The sequence below is a fragment of the Lepidochelys olivacea genome, assembly GCF_965140295.1.
Source record: "Lepidochelys olivacea isolate rLepOli2 genome assembly, chromosome: 1".
Taxonomy (NCBI): domain Eukaryota; kingdom Metazoa; phylum Chordata; order Testudines; family Cheloniidae; genus Lepidochelys; species Lepidochelys olivacea.
Genome location: NC_140411.1, coordinates 68168348 through 68190759, shown reverse-complemented (window position 1 = coordinate 68190759; position 22412 = coordinate 68168348). Strand labels below are relative to the sequence as shown.

The 22412-nt window shown below is 43.2% G+C and overlaps 1 long non-coding RNA gene across 1 annotated transcript in view; it reads left to right on the top strand.

Annotated features, from left to right (window-relative positions):
* Positions 1 to 5315: 5315 nt before the first annotated feature.
* LOC311528770 overlaps positions 5316 to 22412 on the top strand; it is a 30210-nt gene continuing 13113 nt past the window's right edge. The window contains exons 1-2 of the long non-coding RNA XR_014713691.1: positions 5316 to 5517; positions 9272 to 9537. This is a non-coding gene — a long non-coding RNA (uncharacterized lncRNA). The remainder of the gene's footprint in view (positions 5518 to 9271; positions 9538 to 22412) is intronic.

The following is a 22412-nucleotide window of genomic DNA, read 5'->3' as shown; positions in this document are numbered from 1 at the left end:
GCCATGCTCCAATTCCAAAGCTTTACTGCTGTGGTTCACGGTTATAAGGAACTTGCTCCTCCTTGGTGGTTTATGTAATACATGGTTGCTCTGCTGTCCAGCATGACCCTAAGTGAGGACCTCTGATTATGGGTAGAAAATGCTCTGAGTTTGATACGAAGGCCAGATTCGAGGTGTCTATTTGCTCTGTACCATAAAGTTTTGAAGATGGGCACCCCAGGCTATCAAGGCATCTGTAGTTATGATTTCTGTGGGGGATGGCTGAGTGAATGGGACTCCACACAAGCCTTGTGGGGATCCTTTGACCAATCAAAGGACATGAGTACTTGTTAGGGGGCTTATTCCTTCACCCACTTACTTCCCTGGTCCTTCTTGCATGAACAGAGAGCAACAATACCCGAAGTCCAAAGGTGCAAACAATTAGATGTTTATTGGGGTGAACATCCAACAAGCATGATTCCAGTTTCCTTCCTTAGTATCCTCCTTCCCAGCTCTGACACCACAGAGCCTTACACCTGTGTCCCTGTTCCCATTCCTGCCCTTAGCCAAACATGATTCCAATTTCCCCAGCCCCATTCTCTGTTCCCATTTCCCCTTTTAGCAAAACATGATTCCAATTTCCTTACCCCCATTCCCTGTTCCCATTTCCCCCTTTAGCAAAACATGATTCCAATTTCCCCAGCCCCATTCCCTGTTCCCATTTCCCCTTTTAGCAAAACATGATTCCAATTTCCTTACCCCCATTCCCTGTTCCCATTTCCCCCTTTAGCAAAACATGATTCCAATTTCTCCACCCCCATTCCCTGTTCCCATCTCCCCCACCCACACACCCACCCTCTCACTTCCTGGTTGACTACAGATTATATAGTAAAACTTGAGTTCTGCTTAGCTATACCTTAACCAATCATTTTCCTGAAATTTAACTAACCAATCCTAACGTATTGTAACATGATTATGTAACCAATTATATCCCATCACCTTAATTAGTTTACACCCAGCAAAATTAATTATACAGCAGACAGGAACAATCACAGAACCAGACAGAGATTATACAGACAAACAATAGCAAAGTGGGAACTATAATGACAAAACAATACAGAAGTGAGGATTTCACATCCCAGCTATTGATAAGTGAGTTCTTGCCAGACAGGATGCTATCAAACTAAGTTTCCTTTTACATTTTCTAGGCACTTCCCTTTCTCTGGAGGTGATAGGCATTATCAGGACAGGATTGTATTCCTAACAGCCCTATAGCACCTTCTTTCAATGTGACTCGTTTGGAATGTGAGGAGGTGACTGGTCGCTTCCCAGCTTATGGCTGCCTCTGCTGCTTAGCCAAAGGCCTTAGCCTAAGATCAGGGCCTCAGTCTGTCACAGTAAGAGAAGGCCCTTACACTGGCAGACAGTGATTTTGATTCTTTCTCTTATACCTCTATAACTAGCTAAGTGATAAGAATACACCTAAAGTACAGGCCTTTACCGACAGGCCTGAATATCTATATCCTAACAGTACTTTTTGGGGAATAGATGTTAGTTTGTTTAGGTTGTGCTTGTAGGGCTCTCACACAGTCCTAAAGCAGGCCTGAAGGCATCAGAAGCATAATCTGGCATGAGGTGTTATGAATGAGCAAGCTGTCATGTGATCTAATAGTTGCAGGCAGGTTCTCACAGTTTGAGGCTTTAACTGAAGCTGGGAGATGAGGCTGGACATTGTGATGAGTAATCCTCTAATCTTAATAATAATTCATTGTTAGTAACTTAATGAAAGTCTTTATTAGATACATAGTTAATATATGCAGACAGCGTCTTAATTTAGGTCAATCTAGCAGTCTAACCTAAAACCAAACAGCCTCTTCCCATTGTCAGTTCCTGCACCCTGAAGATTCTATTCATTCTCATAAAGCCCCAATAACACCATAGTGCTTTAAAAAAAAAAAAAGGAATACCCCCCCCATTTGTGTAAATGTATCTCAGAATTATTTTAACAGCTTCTGATAAGTCTTATAACTGGTCTTCTTTGTCTCAATGACCATCTAGCTTCTATATTTCCTTTATTATTGAAGTTTATTACTTAGAGGAATTATGTCATTTTCATTTTTTGCTATTCTTGTTGCTGCACTAAATCATTTCTTTCAGCTGAGTCTGGTTTTACAATTGCAAGTGTCTGACTTCATCTCTACACTTGACCATAGTCATGACTTCATAAGGCTAAGGTACTACCTCGTTATAGTGGCTTTCTGAGCCCAATTTCTACCATTATAGATACATATTCTATCATCTAAATGCAATTGAAAAAGTAATCTTTGTAACCTAGGTGGTATGTCCTTTTTGAAATATTAATTACTTGTATATGATTTGTTTTTGCCAGTACAGATTTACCATATAAATGTGGGGAAAAAAACTGTGTATAAAAACCAACGTCAAAACCTCTTTCTATTGGAGTAAGGTAACATTCTGTTTTTGACATAGCTCTGGATAAATAAGCAATTGGTTTCCATAGATCACCACACTTTGGTAATAGTGTTGCTCCTAGGCCTTGTTTTGGCTGCCTCTGAAGACAAATTTTCTAAGTCTGTTACTATGAAATAGTTTTAATACTGGAGCTGTTTTTATTGGTTGCTTAAGCTTTTAAAGTTTTTGCTGATGCTTACTGTCCCATTTCCATCAATTATTTTTATAAAGTAAAGCCCTTACGTTTGTAAAGTTTTTCCCCCTGAAAATTAGATATGTATTTTCCTAAAAAGATAACCATACCCCAAAATTTCTGTAATGACTCCTTTATCTTTTGGGTAAGCAATATTATCAATGACTTCTATTTGTTGTGGCTCAATCTGTAATCCCTGATTGGTAAGCTTTTTCTCCTAGATGTGTTAATTATGGCACTCTAAATTTATATTTACTTTGCAAAATTTCAATCCTGCTTCTTTTGCTCTAGATAATGCTTTACTTAACCTTATATCAGGCTCTTCTAACGTTCTTCCCCATATTGTTCTATCATCTATGTACACTAGTGTGCCATCTATATTTACAAAAATCTTTTGCATTATTCTATGAGCTGGAGCTGAACACAATCCAAAAGGTAATCTTTGAGGAAATAGCAATGTCAATAAGGTGTGTTAAACATAGATAGAAATTGACTTTTTTGCTCCAATGGTTTTGACCGAAATCCATTTGAAGCATCTAAAGAAGCAAAATATTTTGCTCCTGACTTTTGTCCAAATATTTCTTCCTGGCAGGTATTTTAAAAATGTTTCTTTTAACATACTTAAGTCTTTTGGATCTAAACATAAACATAAAGATCCATATTTATTTTTTATTACTAAGAATTCACCCACTCAGTCAGCTCTTCCACTCTTAATTTCATAAGTTATAAATTAACTAAACCTTTCCAATTCCTTTTGTACCCTATTTCTCCAACCTAAAGGTATTTTTCTAATTTCATGTATAACTGGTTTCTTTATTTCATTTAACTGTATCTTGTACACTGTATTCAATTTATCAGTGCTGGTGAATAACTCTGTAAGATGATGTTCTATTTCCAATGTTTCAGAATCCTGAATAGTCTGAATTCTACCAATTAGATTTAGTGCTAAACATGTTTTTAAACCTAAAATAGAAATACCTTGCCCCTTAACTACTACCAATCTTAGGTTTTCTAAATAATATTTAGATATGACTTGTAATTCACAGATTCTCCTAACAGGAATTCTCAACACTTAAGGCTGTAAATTAATATATATAGTTCTCTGATTACAGTTTTTACTTTTAGACATTTTTAAATTTCTTCTGAAATTACATTAGTTTGTGCACCTGTCTCTATTACATACAAAATAAAAGTTCCATCAGCAGGAGGGGTGGTGGAGAGGGGAGAAGAGGGGAAGTCAAGCTCCATAGAGACTAGGCAACAACAGGCATCTTCTTGGTACTTGGAAGGCATGTTGGAGAGCTGAGTTTGATGTAGTTGAAGCCGTCAGTACCAAAGATGGCAAAGGGTTGTGATCAGAATGCCCCTTGTCTTTGTGCCCCACTGGAGGGGCAGGTACCAGTGAAACTGATGCCAGTACTGAATTCTTCAAGGGGTGGAGTACTTTTGCCTGGTCCATTCTGAGACAGGCACCACAATTGGTACCACATGGGGCTGCCTGCCAAAGATTTTTCAGTCTCTTGGTGGATAGCAGAAGAATTCTTTTTAGTCAGTGCAGGAAGCTTGGTACCAGAGGGTCTAGTTGCCTTGACTGTACTGCTTCTGGGACATGAGGTCTTCTTGCTGAGAAATTTCCAAGGTTATTTAAGCCTTTTCTTCAGTGAGTCTCTTTCAGGGGATTTAAATCTCTTTTTTGAGGGCTTTGAGCTAATTTCTAGAGTTTCCGCAGGCTTCTTACCCAAGGAAGTCAGAACTGTGGAAGTCAAAGGTGTGCTCATGTTAGACAGCTGGATTTGCTGTTGCTGAGGGGAAAGGATCTTCTACAGATTGGGCAGGTTTTAAACCCCAAGGTTTGGGGAATATCCATAACAAAAAGAGAAAAAGAAGCTTCAAACAAAGGGAGATGCTCAAAGGGAAGAGGGAGGGGGACCACAAAAAAGAAAGGGAGGGTGGAACTCATGTAGGAGAAAAAAAAGAAAAAAGTATGCAAGGCAAGTTAAAAAGTAAAATAAAGATAGAAATCAAGAATAAGGCATGGAAACCTAGCAAAGACTAGGGGTATGCTAACTTGTGGACATGACACAGCTCCCTCTCTAGCTGTAGGTGGTCAAGAAGGAACTGGAGCAGTGGTGGATCTGCCCTGCCTCAGATTGGATCATGAAGGTGTACAGAGCGTGGGCTACCAAAAAAAATCTCCACTCAGGGGCAAATGGGCATGTGCCCAGCTGAAGTGGAGCTCCCATAGGTTTTACTTGAGAAATTCTCTAGTCTCCATTTTGTGTGCCTAATCTCTATGCCAAATAAGCAGGACTCAGTCCACCTTAAAATGGAAGCTGCAGATCATGAGCATACTCAGTATAAAAATCAACTAAGTAGATCAAATCTGGAGCATGCCCAGTTAATATAGTATAGTATAGTATGGCCACAAAATAAATGGCCAGGAACATGGGCAGTAGGGTCAGATGAGGTAATTATGGCTCTGAGATGAAATAACAGCAGTGAGCATGTGCAAGGTTAATAGTATTGAACAAGTCCAGGCATGCCCAAGGTAATGTTGACAATAAGCACACTGGAAGTGTTGGCATACGTCCAAGAATGAGGTAACGTTTAGCAGCAAACATGCCCAGGCAAAGACCTGATAGCCAGTAAAACAGCATATAAGGCAGGCAGTTAAGACAGGTAGAGGTGGGAGAGAGAGATCAAAGAGCAAGTAAGGAAATCAGTTGGGATACAGTGAGAAGAGCTGCTGGAAAGACGCTGCGAGCCCTAACTGCAGAAGATCAGAGGGCAGATCAAAAGAATGGAAAACCTGCTGGAAAGACACTTTAAAATTGTGGCGAACACTGCTGAGAAAAGCAACAAGTAGCAACAAGGTTTGTAACAATGCAGTGGAATCAAGGGATAGTAAGCTTGTTATTTTAACTATAGTTTAGCATAAGTGTAGTCTTAGTGTGATTGAGTGTATGAATGAATGATTGTTGTCATTTTTTTATGTAAAACTCAAAACATAAACTAAGAATTGCTGTCAGCGATGGATTGCAGACTGATCATCAGTAATAGAGCACATCACTTAGAACAGAGGCTGTCAAACCAGGGGTAAGGATTTCTCGGGGGCGGGGGCACAGAATGTATTCTGGGAGGGGGCATGAGGAGCTTCTCCCCACCCCCCCAAAAAAAAAACAACAAAAAAACAACACACCTTACTGAGCACATTTTACCTACAGCAATGAATAGCTATCAAAGCTGATATCAGGTCCTCAGATGGTGCTGTGTATTAGACTCTAGATGGCGCTATGAATTTTGATGGATTTCTGTTCAGCTTTCATAGCATTATGCAAAATCGTTGCTATCTGTATGTTAATGCACTTGCTGCAAAGCGGTGTACACATTTAATTGTAAGCATCAATCACAATCACTGTTTTGCTTTTGCTCTTATTACAATGGATCATTGGCTCTGTCTGAATCAATGCCTTACCTGTTTTTAATATTTAGTGAGAGTTGCGTGTTGATTTTTTTAGTGGTATGTGTACTTGTGTGACAGGAAGGGGGTGGGGCATAAACTACTACAGACACAAAGAAGGGGGGTGCAATCAAATAAGTTTGAGAACCACTGATTTAGAATCATTTGAACAGTATGCTATTCTAGTTTAAATGCTTTTTAACTTGCAATAAGGGCTTTGTATGTTAAATTATATTGTAGTAGGGATTGTTAGTTACATCAATAAAAGATATTTTGGTAAGAGTACTGTCTGTGTCAATCACTTGATCCAAAGATAATACCAGTGTCCTTCAAATGTTTCCTTGGCTACCCTGGAGACCCATACCCCAGAAAAAGCAGATTAAGGGGGCGATAGGCAGATTATTCTAGGAGTGCACCAAAATCTAAATTTTGGGTAAAGTTAGGGACAATTACTTGAAGGAAAATGTATATTTTCTTGGGGGTAGCAGGAGGAATAAAAACCTAACTAGCAAAAATGGCCAGATAGTTTGATAACTTGAAATAATACTTCACTTAAAAGGATAAATTAACTGGATTTATAAACTCTAATTCACAGTATAATTTAATCAGGGGAAAATGTGTGTAGAAGTCTGACCTTTCAGTGTCAGTTCAGTTTTTGAATACTTGTTAAGTTACTAACACATTTTGCGGTCACCATTTCTAAGGTAAATCCTAGAAAATTAGGGTGTTACATTGGGTTTGTTGTAAAAATGTGCTTAGGCCTAAAGGTTTCTGTATTCGATAGGGTCACAGCACAGCTACTTAGCATTTTATTGTTTTTTACACATTTTATATAAAAACTGAATGGAAGTATACAAGTCAAGCAAGACAAAAAGTAGGCCAATGCCTTTTTATGATTTTAGGAGCAATGAAATAATGGGCCGGTGTACTAATTTTTTCAATAAGGTAACTAGAAAATAATTTTGGGCACAGCATCCTGGGATTTGCTATACTGGATCAAAGCTTGTTGTCCAGCTAGTCTGTAAATGGCCTGACCCATTGACTTGCATGTGATGCTTCTAAAGAAACTTATTTTATAGTGCACCTTGCCAATTGTACAATACTATACTGTGCATGGAAAACAAATTACTTCCTGACTGCAGCATGTGATCAGATTATGCCCTACAGCAAAATATTTGATTAGCCTTATTATTTTAGCTAGCATAGTTACAAATATTATTTGTGGTTATAAAATTATCCAGCACCTTTAAAAAAAAATTAGCCACAGTATTTTTCTCATGGCCTCCTGCAGTAGTGATTCTACAGGCTGACACAGAACCTGTTATAAAAGTATATTCTTTAACAGGCTGTACATTTCCTTTCTTTTATTTCATTTAATGTGCATTTTAATACTATGGGGCAGGGTGGACAAGGACAAATAATCATTGTTTTGCTGTGCCCTTCATAAGGTCTATAACCTCATTCAGTTCCCCATCCAATATTTCTCCTGTCTTGACTAAATAATCCTAGTTTTTACATATTATCATCATATACAAGCCCTACCATGCATCTGAACCATCTTTGTTGCCCTTAGCTGGACCTATTCAATCTCCAAGTGTGGTTTAGTGTGCTTACATGGCAGCCAGATTGACATAAAAGAACAGAATTATTTCAGAGCAGTTGTTACAAGCAAAGGTCAATGATCTGTGAACTGAAAGATCTGTAAGTAAAGCATGACTAGATAGGCCATAATAGTGCTAAAATAAAGAAAAACCTGCATTTTAATAACACCCTAATTACATATTTATTCCTTCCACAAAACATTACACATTTTAAAACTTATAATTTTACATGATTGCCTATAATATTTCAGAAGGAGTCACTACAGTCTATTTGGCCCTGCTCTGCCAAGTATAAATTCATACGGGCATGATAACTCCAGATCTGAAGAAAGGGCCGTATCGCGATCTTAGTTGGGACTCTATTTTTTCTTCCCTAGCTGGTGAGTCAGCACAGTATGCTAAGTCAGAAATATTAAAGTAATAAAATACTTAAATTTAGTTCTATCATTGAAAGGACAGTTACAAGAATGTAAGAGGGAGTCAGCTAATACTGAAATTAATATCACTAGTTAGAATGGTTTTCCTCTTTGAATGTAAACCAAAAACAAAAGAGTGGTGTCCATAAGAAGCATTAGTAAGACCTATAATGCCAGAACTTTGCATGGGGTAAATGGGGGTGGGAAGCGTTCATGGAGTTTATAATTTAAGGACCCCGATCCTATACTGTGTGGGTGGACCATTGTGCTTGTGCAAAGTCTCATTGCCTTCACATAATGGCTCCAAAAACTCCAGTGAACACAGGGACAGTGTAGCTCTAGTTATACATTTTGAAAGTAGGATGATGCCCATTGATTTCAGCAGGAGTTGTAAGACTCAGGGATGTGGGATTCGGCCTAAAACAAGTTAGACTGACAAGTAGTGAAATAAAAAACTATTTCTTTATGAAACCATTTTCTCTGCCCAGCAGTAATCCAGGAAAACAGTGACAATAAAAAAATCTCTTTGATCAACCAGACAAGAGATTTACAGAAGATTTATGGTTAAAACCTTTTCTTTATTGTAGGTGATTTATATGAAGCCTGGAACTTCCACAGCAGAAGTCTGGTATTGGGAGAGATTTGGAAGTGGGATAACATAATGCTCTTAAATACAATATGAGAACGTAGTGAGACAAAACTATTTTAACCACCACCACTAGTTTAGAATTTAAGTGCATCTACATGCGCCAAATGTTCATCTAATGTATAATTATAGGCTTTTAATGGTCATACCTTAATAATCATTCCAATTCTGGTGCGAGGACAGTTTGTCAGTTTCACCGTGTGCTTGATTGTTGGAAGTGTGAATTGGGAGTGCTTTGTTCCAGGTGAGCCTTGAGTGGGCCTGACTGTTATAAAAAGCGAGTCAGCTGCGAACCGGCTGAGTGGCAAACAGCGGAGAGGCTAATAGAGGGAGTTTGCCTGGGAGTTTGCCTGTGGAGAGCCCACTGAGGTTTTCGTCTTGCAGGCTTCTCTGAGTAGTTACTACCGCTCCTGAGGAAGCTCTTAGAAGGAAGGTAATATGGATGGGGAGCGTTCAGCTGTTGTGACCTGCACAGGATGTGCCATGTTTGTCTTTCTTCCACAGGACAGAAGCGACTTTGTCTGTACAAAGTGCAAGCTGGTCTTCATATTGGAAGAGAAGGTTCAAGGACTGGAGAAACAAGTATTGACCATGCGTTGCATAACAGAAACTGAAGATTTCCTGGACAGATATCAGGATATGCTTCTATGGATACAACATTCTGAAGATTCAGAGCAGGCTGCGCAGTGGGGGCAGAAGGATAGTGAAGAAATTTGGCAGCATGTGACCTCCAAAAGAAGAAAGTCCATGTACCAGCAATGCAGATACAGGTAAGCAACCGTTTTCATGTTCTCTCCACAGGTACTAATGCAGAGAGGATTAGATGATACATCTGAGGGAAAGGAGCAGAAGGAGACTCTGCCGATTGGAAGGCATGAGATGCACTGTCCTAGGGATGGGGGTTCAACGACCACCGCTCCCAAGAGAAGGAGGCAGGTGGCAGTGGTTGAGGACTCCCTCCTCATGGGGACTGAGTCATCTATCTGCCACCCTGACCAGAAAAACCAAGAAGTCTGCTGCTTGCCAGGAGCTAAGATTCACGATGTGATGAAGAGACTACCGAGACTCATCAAGCCCTCAGATCGCTACCCCTTCCTGCTTCTCCATGTGGGCACGATTGATACTGCCAAGAATGACCTTGAGTGGATCACTGCAGACTACGTGGCTCTGGGAAGAAGGATAAAGGAGTTTGAGGCACAAGTGGTGTTCTCGTCCATCCTCCCTGTGGAAGGAAAAGGCCCGGGTAGAGACCATCAAATTGTGGAAGTCAATGAATGACTATGCAGGTGGTGTTGGAGAGAAGGCTTTGGATTCTTTGACCATGGGATGGTGTTTCAAGAAGGAGGAGTGCTAGGCAGAGACAGGCTCCACCTAACGAAGAGAGGGAAGAGCATCTTCGCAAGCAGGCTGGCTAACCTAGTGAGGAGGACTTTAAACTAGGTTCACCTGGGAAGGAGACCAAAACCCTGAGGTAAGTGGGGAAGTGGGATACTGGGAGGAAGCACGAGCAGGAGAGCGCGAGAGTGAAGGGCTCCTGCCTCATACTGAGAAAGAGGGACGATCAGCAAGTTATCTTAATTGCCTATACACAAATGCAAGAAGCCTGGGAAACAAGCGGGGAGAACTGGAAGTCCTGGCAAAGTCAAGGAATTATGATGTGATTGGAATAACAGAGACTTGGTGGGATAACTCACATGACTGGAGTACTGTCATGGATGGATATAAACTGTTCAGGAAGGACAGGCAGGGCAGAAAAGGTGGGGGAGTTGCATTGTATGTAAGAGAGCAGTATGACTGCTCAGAGCTCTGGTACGAAACTGCAGAAAAACCTGAGAGCCTCTGGATTAAGTTTAGAAGTGCAAGCAACAAGGGTGATGTCATGGTGGGAGTCTGCTATAGACCACTGGACCAGGGAGATGAGTGAACGGGGCTTTCTTCCGGCAACTAACAGAAGTTACTAGATCACAGGCCCTGGTTCTCATGGGAGACTTCAATCACCCTGATATGTGCTGGGAGAGCAATACAGCGGTGCACAGACAATCCAGGAAGTTTTTGGAAAGTGTAGGGGACAATTTCCTGGTGCAAGTGCTGGAAGAACCAACTGGGGCAGAGCTCTTCTTGACCTGCTGCTCACAAACCGGGAAGAATTAGTAGGGGAAGCAAAAGTGGATGGGAACCTGGGAGGCAGTAACCATGAAATGGTCGAGTTCAGGATCCTGACAAAAGGAAGAAAGGAGAGCAGCAGAATATGGACCCTGGATTTCAGAAAAGCAGACTTTGACTCCCTCAGGGAACTGGTGGGCAGGATCCCCTGGGAGAATAACATGAGGAGGAAAGGAGTCCAGGAGAGCTGGCTGTATTTTAAAGAATTGTTATTGAGGTTACAGGGACAAACCATCCCGATGTGTAGAAAGAATAGTACATATGGCAGACGACCAGCTTGGCTTAACAGTGAAATCCTTGCTGATCTTAAACACAAAAAAGAAGCTTCCAAGAAGTGGAAGATTGGACAAATGACCAGGGAAGAGTATAAAAATATTGCTCAGGCATGCAGGAGTGAAATCAGGAAGGCCAAATCACACTTGGAGTTGCAGCTAGCAAGAGACATTAAGAGTAACAAGAAGGGTTCTTCAGGTATGTTAGCAACAAGAAGAAAGTCAAGGAAAGTGTGGGCCCCTTACTGAATGAAGGAGGCAACCTAGTGACAGAGGATGTGGAAAAAGCTAATATACTCAATGCTTTTTTTGCCTCTGTCTTCATGAACAAGATCAGCTCCCAGACTACTGCACTGGGCAGCACAGCATGGGGAGGAGGTGACCAGCCCTCTGTGGAGAAAGAAGTGGTCTGGGACTATTTAGAAAAGTTGGACGAGCACAAGTCCATGGGGCTGGATGTGCTGCATCCGAGAGTGCTAAAGGAGTTGGCGGATGTGATTGCAGAGCCATTGGCCATTATCTTCGAAAACTCATGGTGATCGGGGGAGGTCCCGGACGACTGGAAAAAGGCTAGTGTAGTGCCCATCTTTAATAAAGGGAAGAAGGAGGATCCTGGGAACTACAGGCCAGTGAGCCTCACCTCAGTCTCTGGAAAAATCATGGAGCAGGTCCTCAAGGAATCAATTCTGAAGCACTTAGAGGAGAGGAAAGTGATCAGAAACAGTCAGCATGGATTCACCAAGGGCAAGTCATGCCTGACTAATCTAACTGCCTTCTATGACGGGATAACTGGCTCTGTGGGTGAGGGGAAAGCAGTGGTCGTATTATTCCTTGACTTTAGCAACGCTTTTGACACTGTCTTCCACAGTATTCTTGCCAGCAAGTTAAAGAAGTATGGGCTGGATGAATGGACTATAAGGTGGATAGAAAGCTAACTAGATCATTGGGCTCAAAAGTTAGTGATCATTGGCTCCATGTCTAGTTGGCAGCCGGTATCAAGTGGAATGTCCCAAGGGTCGGTCCTGGGGCTGGTTTTGTTCAATATCTTCATTAATGATCTGGAGGATGGAGTGGACTGCACCCTCAGAAAGTTTGCAGATGACACTGAACTGGGAGGCGAGGTAGATACACTGGAGGGTAGGGATAGGATACAGAGGGCCCTAGACAAATTAGAGGATTGGGCCAAAAGAAATCTGATGAGGTTCAACAAGGACAAGTGCAGAGTCCTGTATTTAGGACGGAAGAATCCCATGCACCATTGCAGACTAGGGACCGAATAGCTAGGAAGCAGTTCTGCAGAAAAGGACCTAGGGGTTACAGTGGGCGAGAAGCTGGATATGAGTCAACAGTGTGCCCTTGTTGCCAAGAAGGCTAACAGCAGTTTGGGGAGTATAAGTAGGGGCATTGCCAGCAGATCAAGGGATGTGATTGTTCTCCTCTATTCAGCATTGGTGAGGCCTCATCTGGAGTACTGTGTCCAGTTTTGGGCCCCACACTACAAGAAGGATCTGAAAAAATTGGAAAGCATCCAGCAGAGGGCAACAAAAATGATTAGGGGACTGGAACACATGACTTATGAGGAGAGGCTGAGAGAACTGGGATTGTTTAGTCTGCAGAAGAGAAGAATGAGGGGGGATTTGATAGCTGCTTTCAACTACCTGAAAGGGGTTTCTAAAGAGGATGGATCTAGACTGTTCTCAGTGGTAGCAGATGACAGCATAAGGAGTAATGGTCTCAAGTTGCAGTGGGGGAGGTTTAAGTTGGATATTAGGAAAAACTTTTTCACTAGGAAGGTGGTGAAGCACTGGAATGCGTGACCTAGGTAGGTGGTGGAATCTCCTTCCTTTGAGGTTTTTAAGGTCAGGCTTGACAAAGCCCTGGCTGGGATGATTTAGTTGGGGATTGGTCCTGCTTTGAACAGGGTGTTGGACTAGATGGCCTCCTGAGGTCCCTTCCAACCCTGATATTCTCTGATTCTATGATTCATAGCAAAACTAAGTTCAACCATTTTATTTTGTTGTGTCTAATCTCATGGCAGTCACTGAATAAAAATCAGGGCTTCCATTTGAACAGGCATCAAGTTCCACCCCAAATGTACTGCATTCCCACACATTTAATGAATCTTTCTAATCAGTTATTAATCTGAATCATGCTCTCAAGTTAAAATGTTTCTTGGCATAAGTGCCACACAACTATTGTAAATAAATAGCTTCACTGACTTTACTAGTGCACAAAGTTAAATGTCAAAAAACTGTATTTTCATTTATATACAGTATGATTAAATGCTGATCAGTACGGTGTAATTAGGAATACTAATGTAAAATGTTAACTAAGAGCCTAAGTGTTTGCTGAAAAATCAATAAGAGCAACAAATAAAAAAGAAGCTAAGTAATGGGGATTTATTTTATGTTTTATAAAGTGAAGAGCTAAGGAAGCTTACAAAATGCCTATAATGTACTTCAATCAGTTATGTAAATGAACTCCTATAGTGTAAGAAATGGTCCTTCCCTCTCTGAACTATGTATTTTTTCTTGAGATCCCACAACACATGAAGAAGTGCAGATCTTGACTGACTTAATGTATTTAAAACTTCCCTTCTGAAGAACTGGATTTGAACTGCTTGGGATTACAATCAAAATGAATTTGATGGTTCAGCTCAGCTTCTAATGGATTATAGTCTGAATGTCATCAACTTCATATTACAGAAAAATGTGTGATCCCTTTCCAAATTTAGAAGTCCAGAGCTGAACAAAAAGAATGACTAAAGTCCATCTTTTGATCCCAGGAAAGAGGCAAAAAGAATTTAATGCCCTTGCTCATCCAGCTGAGGCTTTCTGTTTGCTGAGCACCTGCTATCTTGAAGTTTAAAGATGTGTTTATTGAGAACCAAGCAAAACAGGAATTTTGGTAAAAGGTGCAGACTTAGTCTTGAATGAATCCAATAGAAAAACCTAACAAGCATGAACTAATATTACTAAAACATAGACCAAGAATTCTCCAGTCCAGGTTGTTGTTTTTTTCCTTTTTTTATTTTCAGGTGATTTTGGAATTGGAAGATTATAACTAGCATTGTGTGAATCTAGATCTGGGGGAGAGGGAGATTTTTTCAGAGGTATTCACAAATAGTTGATTGAATAACAGTGAATGGTTTTTGCTGTGTTAAACTTCTCCCTTTTGAAAAATGTTTTTACTGTCCACAAATACTCCAGTGAACAAATCATTTTGGCAGGACTATTTGCAGAAATAGCAAATACTAAGGCTAATAGAAAAGAATAACCATATAAAGTGAATTTTGAACTCTCAGACATGCTACTCTTCCAGTCAGGCAAAAGAAAGATGTGTGACAACATAGCTCAAATTTTGAATGTCAAATAATCAAAAATGGCACAATCTGCATGAAAGTAATTGTTTTTAGACAATGTGCAGCAAATAACTTGGTATAAAGAATAAGTTGGAGAAAACCCATAAACTTCTCATGGCTAATTCACAAACAGAGAAAAAGAGCTGAATTCAGCACACTCAGTGCCTTGCTACAATTTGCTCATCTCTCCCTGAAGTAATTTAAGTCATCTGGTTTTGGGGTGACATTAAAAACTCCAAACTCAAATCAGTTTGATCAGATGATTCGCAAAATTTCACAAACCTTTTGAAGGACCCTGGGCACAACAGTGAATGATGCAAGGTAATTTTTGGTTTTTGAATAGAAAAAAATCATGCAAAATATAAGGTTTCATATGATGTAAATGTGAAGCCAGGTTAAACTGGGGATTTTGCTGAGTTTTGCTTTAAGCTTTCAATTTGGTTCCAACCCCGAACACTCAAAGTGAAACAGAGTGGATGCCAATCTATGTACGTTGAAAGTGAAGAAAAGGTTCACATAAACCCTTGCCCTGTGAAACAGCTGAGTGTTGAACAGCTCTAGATATGACTAAGGCTCACTTAAACAAATCCACCATGAAAGGTCAAAATGACTTATGGGGGTTAAATGTAAATAAACTGCCACTCTAGTAGGCTTTCTAATACCCCAAAGACTAAGGCGGTGCTTCATAAGGAATCTGCTTACGGCACTCACACCCTTTAAAGGCCAGATTCTGATACGGTAATTTGCACTGGATGGCGTGTCACTGCAGAAGTAGTCCTGCTGAACATGGGGTAAGGTGCTACTCAGCATAAGTAAGGTTGTCAGAGTTTGGCGCTAAGGCAAGTCTCTTTATTAGTCTATTCTTAAATGCAACCTTCTCTTCTCTGACTTCATGCTGAAAAGCCAAATTTCTGCTCCATAGCAGTAGCATGAATATTTACAACATGCACTCTCCACAGCCTACTGTGCTCAGTTCCTCTCAGAGCTGGGGGAGGAGGGGAAGGGGGATAATGGTTTTCCTGTCTTGCAAAGCTTGGACATTTTAAACATTTTCCCATTCCACATGAGGATGAAACTGAAACCTTTTGAAATTTTTTGCAAAAAGACACAAAACAGACACGTCTCACCCCAGAACAGTCCCCTGGCAAGGGCAGTCACCTAGGATGTGGGACAGCCACATAGAAGTTCCTGCTCTGCCTGATTCAGAGAAGAGACTTCAACCTAGGTCTCCTGCATCCTTGGCAGGTGCCTTAACCACCAGGCTATAGAATCAGAGTTTCACTCTACATCTCTCCCATTAGAGCTTTCACATTGTTTAAGTAATTGCATATTCATTGACTATAGCAAGCAAGAGAGACTGACTGAATCAAGTGCCTGGTCTGAATCTGGCAATACAGGTATTCATAACTTGAGTCTCCCACATGCTGGATGAATGCCATTGCTGCTGGGCTATGGGGAGGGATAGCTCAGTGCTTTGAGCATTGGCCTGCTAAACCCAGGGTTGTGAGTTCAATCCTTGAGGGGGCCATTTGGGATCTGGGGTAATGGGGATTGGCCCTGCTTTGAGCAGGGGGTTGGACTAGATGACCTCCTGAGGTCCCTTCCAACCCTGGTATTCTATGATTCTATTGGCAGATGGAGGGTGTCAGTTGCACATGTATGTTCTAGAGGGCCTCTCACTAGCTGTGTAGACTTTGCTTTGACATCGTGGTTCAAGCTCTCAAGCTCACCCCCCTCACACTTCTTAGCCTGAATGCCAGAATGAGCTGCATCATCTACAGAGCCATTTTTAGAGTGATGGCATGAATCTGTGGACTCAGGCGGGGAGGCTTGCTCTCAGATGCCGTGTAGACATGCCCCTGAATAACATAGGTTGCAACCTCCCTGAATGAATTACTGAACTAGAGCATGGTCCCCACAAAAAACTTCCAATCTTGATCTAAAAATTGCCAGTGATGGAGAATCCACCATAAACCTCAGTAATTTATTCTGGTGATTAATAAACCGTACTAAATAGGAATGCCTTATTTCCAGTCTGAATTGGTCTAGCTTCAGTTTCCAGCCATTGTTATACCCTTCTCTGCTAGATTAAGGAGCCCACTATCAAATATCCATTTCCCATATAGGTACTTAGATTGTGATCACTTCAAGGATGGGGGACTCTATCCTGAGAAACAATGACTCTGAATAACTTTCCTTGGACAGTCTTGGTTTTGTTGAATCAGCATTTTCAAATTAGGATATGTCTACACTACAAAATTAGGTCAAATTTCTTGAAGTCGATTTTTTAGAAGTTGATTGTGTGTGTCCCCACTTAAGACCATTAAGTCAGCGGATTGCGTCCACAGTATTGAGGCTAGCACCAACTTCTGGAGCGTTGAACTGTGGGTAGCTATCCCACAGTTCCCACAGTCTCTGCCACCCATTGGAATTCTGGGTTGAGATCCCAATGCCTGATGGGGCAAAAAACATTGTCGCAGTTGGTTCTGGGTACATGTCGTCAGGCCACCCCTTCCTCCTTCCCTCCATTGAAAGCAACGGCAGACAATCGTTTTGCACTTTTTTTCCTGGGTTACCCGTGCAGACGCCATACCACAGCAAGCATGGAGCCCACTCAGCTCACCGTCACCGTACATCTCCTGGGTGCTGGCAGACACAGGACTGCATTGCTACACAGCAGCAGCTCATTGCCTTGTGGCAGCAGATGGTGCATTACGACTGGTAGCCGTCCTCGTCGTCTCCTGCGTGCTCTTGGCTGCCCTCGGTGAGGTCGGTCGGGGCACCTGGGCAGACATAGGTGCTCCTTCCAGATCTCGGTGAGGTCTATCAGGGGTGTCTGGGCAGACATGGGTGCTCCTGGCAGACTTCGGTGAGGTCTGTCAGGGGCGCCTGGACATAAATGGAAGTGACTCAGGTCATTTTCTTCTTTAAGTTTTGTCTAATGCAGATTCAGTCCTGCCTGGAATATTGGCAGAAGGATAGCTCAGTGGTTTGAGCATTGGCCTGCTAAACCCAGCGTTGTGAGTTCAATCCTTAAGGGGGCCATTCTGCCTCAGGCTGCTCTCCCAGCCAGCAGCACCGCGAGCACCCAGGAGACAGCTAACAGTCTTACTGCACTGTCTGCTGGCGAGCACCCAGGAGATGATGACGGCTAGCAGTCGTACTGCACCATCTGCTGCCAGCCTACCCCTTTTTCCCACCTACCTCCGTGAAAGCAACAGCCAACAATCATTTTGCACCTTTTTCCATTTGGGTGCCATATTGCTGTCAGCATCGTCATCCACCCGCTGCTTCCGCTGCCACTCTGCTCTCCTGCGGATCCCATACTATAGCAAGCATAGAGCCCGCTCAGATCTTCGTAGCAGTTATGACCATTCTAAACACCACACGCATTATCCAGCAGTATATGAAGAACCAGAACCTGCAAAACAGGCGAGTAGGCGATAGCAGCGTGGTGAGGAGAGTGATGAGGACATGGACACAGACTTCTCTCAAAGTATGGGCCCTGGCAATGTGAACATCATGGTGGTAATGGGGCAGGCTCATGCCATGGAACGCCGATTCTGGGCCAGGAAAAAAGCACAGATTGGTGGGACTACATAGTGTTGCAGGTATAGGACGATTTCCAATGGCTGCGAAACTTTCGCATGCATAAGGGATCTTTCATGGAACTTTGTGACTTGCTTTCCCCTGCCCTGAAGTGCCAGAATACCAAGATGAGAGCAGCCCTCACAGTTAAGAAGCGAGTGGCAATAGCCCTGTGGAAGCTTGCAAAGCCAGACAGCTACCGGTCAGTTGGGAGTCAATTTGGAGTGCGCAAATCTACTGTGGGGGCTGCTGTGATCCAAGTAGCCAATGCAATCACTGAGCTGCTGCTATCAAGGGTAGTGATTCTGGGAAATATGCAGGTCATAGTGGATGGCTTTGCTGCAATGGGATTCCCTAATTGTGGTGGGGTGACAGACGGAACCCATAACCCTATCTTGGCACCAGAGCACCAAGGCAGCGAGTACATAAACCGCAAGGGGTACTTTTCAATGGTGCTGCAAGCACCGGTGGATCATAAGGGATGTTTCACCAACATCAACGGGGATGGCCAGGAAAGGTACATGACGCTCACATCTTCAGGAACTCTGGTCTGTTTCAAAAGCTGCAGGAAGGGACTTTATTCCCAGACCAGAAAATAACTGTTGGGGATGTTGAAATGCCTATATGTATCCTTGGGGACCCAGCCTACCCCTTAATGCCATGGCTCATGAAGCCGTACACAGGCAGCCTGGACAGCAGTCAGGAGCTGTTCAACTACAGGCTGAGCAAGAGCAGAATGGTGGTAGAATGTGCATTTGGACATTTAAAGGTGCGCTGGCGCAGTTTACTGACTTGCTTAGACCTCAGCGAAACCAATATTCCCACTGTTATTACTGCTTGCTGTGTGCTCCACAATATCTGTGAGAGTAAGGGGGAGACGTTTATGGCGGGGTGGGAGGTTGAGGCAAATTGACTGGCTGCTGGTTACGCGCAGCCAGGCACCAGGGCGGTTAGAAGAGCACAGGAAGGCGCGGTACGCATCAGAGAAGCTTTGAAAACCAGTTTCATAACTGGCCAGGCTACGGTGTGAAAGTTCTGTTTGTTTCTCCTTGATGAAACCCCCCGCCCCTTGGTTCACTCTACTTCCCTGTAAGCTAACCACCCTCCCCTCCTCCCTTTGATTACTGCTTGCAGAGGCAATAAAGTCATTGTTGCTTCAAATTCATGCATTCTTTATTAATTCATCACACAAATAGGGGGATAACTGCCAAGGTAGCCTGGGAGGGGTGGGGGAGGAGGGAAGGACAAGGCCACACTGCATTTTAAAACTTATTGAATGCCAGCTTTCTGTTGCTTGGGCAGTCCTCTGGGGTGGAGTGGTTGGGTGCCTGGAGGCCCCCCCACCATGTTCTTGGGCGTCTGGGTGAGGAGGCTATGGAACTTGGGGAGGAAGGTGGTTGGTTACACAGGGGCTGTTGTGGCGGTCTGTGCTCATGCTGCCTTTCCTGCAGCTTAACCATACACCGGAGCATATCAGTTTGATCCTCCAGTAGCCTCACCATTGACTCCTGCCATCTGTCAGCAAGCTGACACCACCTATCATCTTCAACCCGCCACTTATTATCTTCAACCCGCCACCTGTCCTCACATTCATATTGTGCTTCCCTAGACTCTAACATTGTTTGCCTCTACCCAGTCTGCTGGGCTCTTTCAGTGTGGGAGGACTGCATGAGCTCAGAGAACATTTCATTGCGAGTGTGTTTTTTCGACTTCTAATCTTCGCTAGCCTCTGGGACGGTGATGCTAGGGGGAGTGTTGAAACATTTGCAGCTGCAGGAGGAAAAAAAAAGGGAGAGTAGTGGTTAAAAAGACACCTTTTAGAGAACAATGGATAGACTCTTTCAGGGAGAACCTTGCTGTTAACATTACATAGCACAGGTGCATTCGGTACAAGGTCGCATTTTGCCTCTTATATTGAGGGTCTGCCGGTTTGGTGGCGGGCAACAGAATTCGGCTTGCAGGCAGCCATGATAAGCCACAGTCTTTTGGCTTTAACCTTCATAACATGTGGGAATGGTTTCAAAAAGCAGCACCCTCATTTCCCATACCAAACAGCCATTGGGCTGGCCATTTAAAATGGGTTGGCAATTTAAAAAGAGGGGCTGCGGTTTTCGGGTTAACATGAAGCACAAACCCAACAACCTCCCATCCTCCCCCCACACCCAATTCTCTGGGATGATCACTTCACCCCTCCCACCACCACATGGGTAAGAGCGGGGAAGATTTCTGTTCAGCCACAGGCAAACAGCCCAGCAGGAATGGCCACCTCTGAATGTCCCCTTAATAAAATTACCCTATTTCAATCAGGTGACTATGAATGATATCACTCTCCCGAGGATAACACAGAGAGATAAAGAACGGATGTTGCTTGAATGCCAGCAAACACTGGGACCATACGCTGCCATGCTTTGTTATGCAATGACTCCAGACTACATGCTACTGGCCTGGCGTGGTAAAGTGTCCTACCACGGAGGACGGAATAAGGCTGCTCTCCCCAGAAACCTTTTGCAAAGGCTTTGGGAGTATATCCAGGAGAGCTTTTTGGAGATGTCCTTGGAGGATTTGCGCTCCATCCCCAGACACGTTAACAGACTTTTCCAGTAGCTGTACTGGCTGCAAATTAATCATTAAACACACTTACTTTAAACCATGTATTATATTTACAAAGGTACACTCACTAGAGGTCCCTTCTCAGCCTGGTGGGTCCAGGAGCCCGCATTGGGTGGGTTCGGGGGGTACTGGCTCCAAGTCCAGGGTGAGAAACAGTTTCTGGCTCTCAGGGAAAATGGTTTCTCCGCTTGCTTGCTGTTTGCTATCATCATCTTCCTTGTCCCCAAAATGCGCATCCCTGTTGTGTGATAATCCATTGACGGAGTCAAAGCACAGGGGTGGGGTAATGGTGGCTGCACCTCCTAGAATGGCATGCACCTCATCATGCAGCTCATCATGTCTGGGGCTGTGACCCCGAACAGCCTTTTGCCTCTCTGTTTTTTTGGTAGGCTTGCCTGAACTCCTTAAGTTTCATGCGGCACTGCTGCAGGTCCCTGTTATAGCCTCAGTCTTTCATGCCCTTGGAGATTTTTTCAAATGTTTGGGCATTTCTTCTTTTGGAACGGAGTTCTGATAGCATGGATTCATCTCCCCATACAGCGATCAGATCCTGTACCTCCTGTTCGGTCCATGCTGGAGCTCTTTTGCGATTCTGGGACTCCATCATGGTCACCTCTGCCGATGAGATCTGCACTCACCTGCAGCTTGCCATGCTGGCCAAACAGGAAATCAGATTCAAAAGTTCTCGGGCCTTTTCCTGTCTACCTGGCCAGTGTAACTGAGTTGAGAGCACTGTCCAGAGCAGCCACAATGGAGCACTCTGAGATAGCTCCCAGAGGCCAATACCGTTGAATTGTGACCGCACTACCCCAAATTCGACCCAGCACACTACATAAGGGATCGGTAACCTTTGGCACACGGACCGCCAGGGTAAGCCCCTTCGAGGTCCGGGCCAGTTTGTTTACCTGCTACATCCACAGGTTCGGCCGATCACAGCTCCCACTGGCCAGCACATCCCTCAGCCAGTGGGAGCTGCGATCGGCCGAACCTGCAGATGCGGTAGGTAAACAAACTGGCCGTCCCTCCAGGGGGCTTACCCTGGTGGGCCGTGTGCCAAAGGTTGCGGATCCCTGCTGTAGTGTGTTGATGGCCCACAGTGGAGTTTAAGAATAAACCCCCACACAACTCTACCGATTACTGGTCTAAAGTTCTTCCCTCTCAAGTGACTGGTAATTTTTTTGTATGGTATCCTACACAGTAATAGTATATACTCTTCTCATTACATAATTAGTTCTCTTGGGGTTTATACAAACTGATTTTCATACTCCTGAACTCTTGAGATGGTAAAAAGTAAATCTGAGAACTGAAAGCTACAGGCTAATATCAGTTTCTAAAACTGACCCCACCTGATGAATCCATACCTGCTGTTTGAATGCTGCATTGGCGAGAGAGACAGGCCTGAAGAAGAGCTCGGTGGAGCTCAAAATCTTGTCTCTTTCACCAACAGAAGTTGGTCCAAAAAAAAAAAAAGAGCAATATTAGTGTACACACTTGACCAAATAGCCCCCCCTTCCAGTCTCTAGTCACCACCCACTAAAACTTGAGTATATAGAAGTATATTTGGGACAGCAAAGTAAAGGGGTAAGAAACATTTCTCATAGTGATTCACCTGAAAATCTCCTCTCACTGTTGAGCATTATTCCACAGGTTT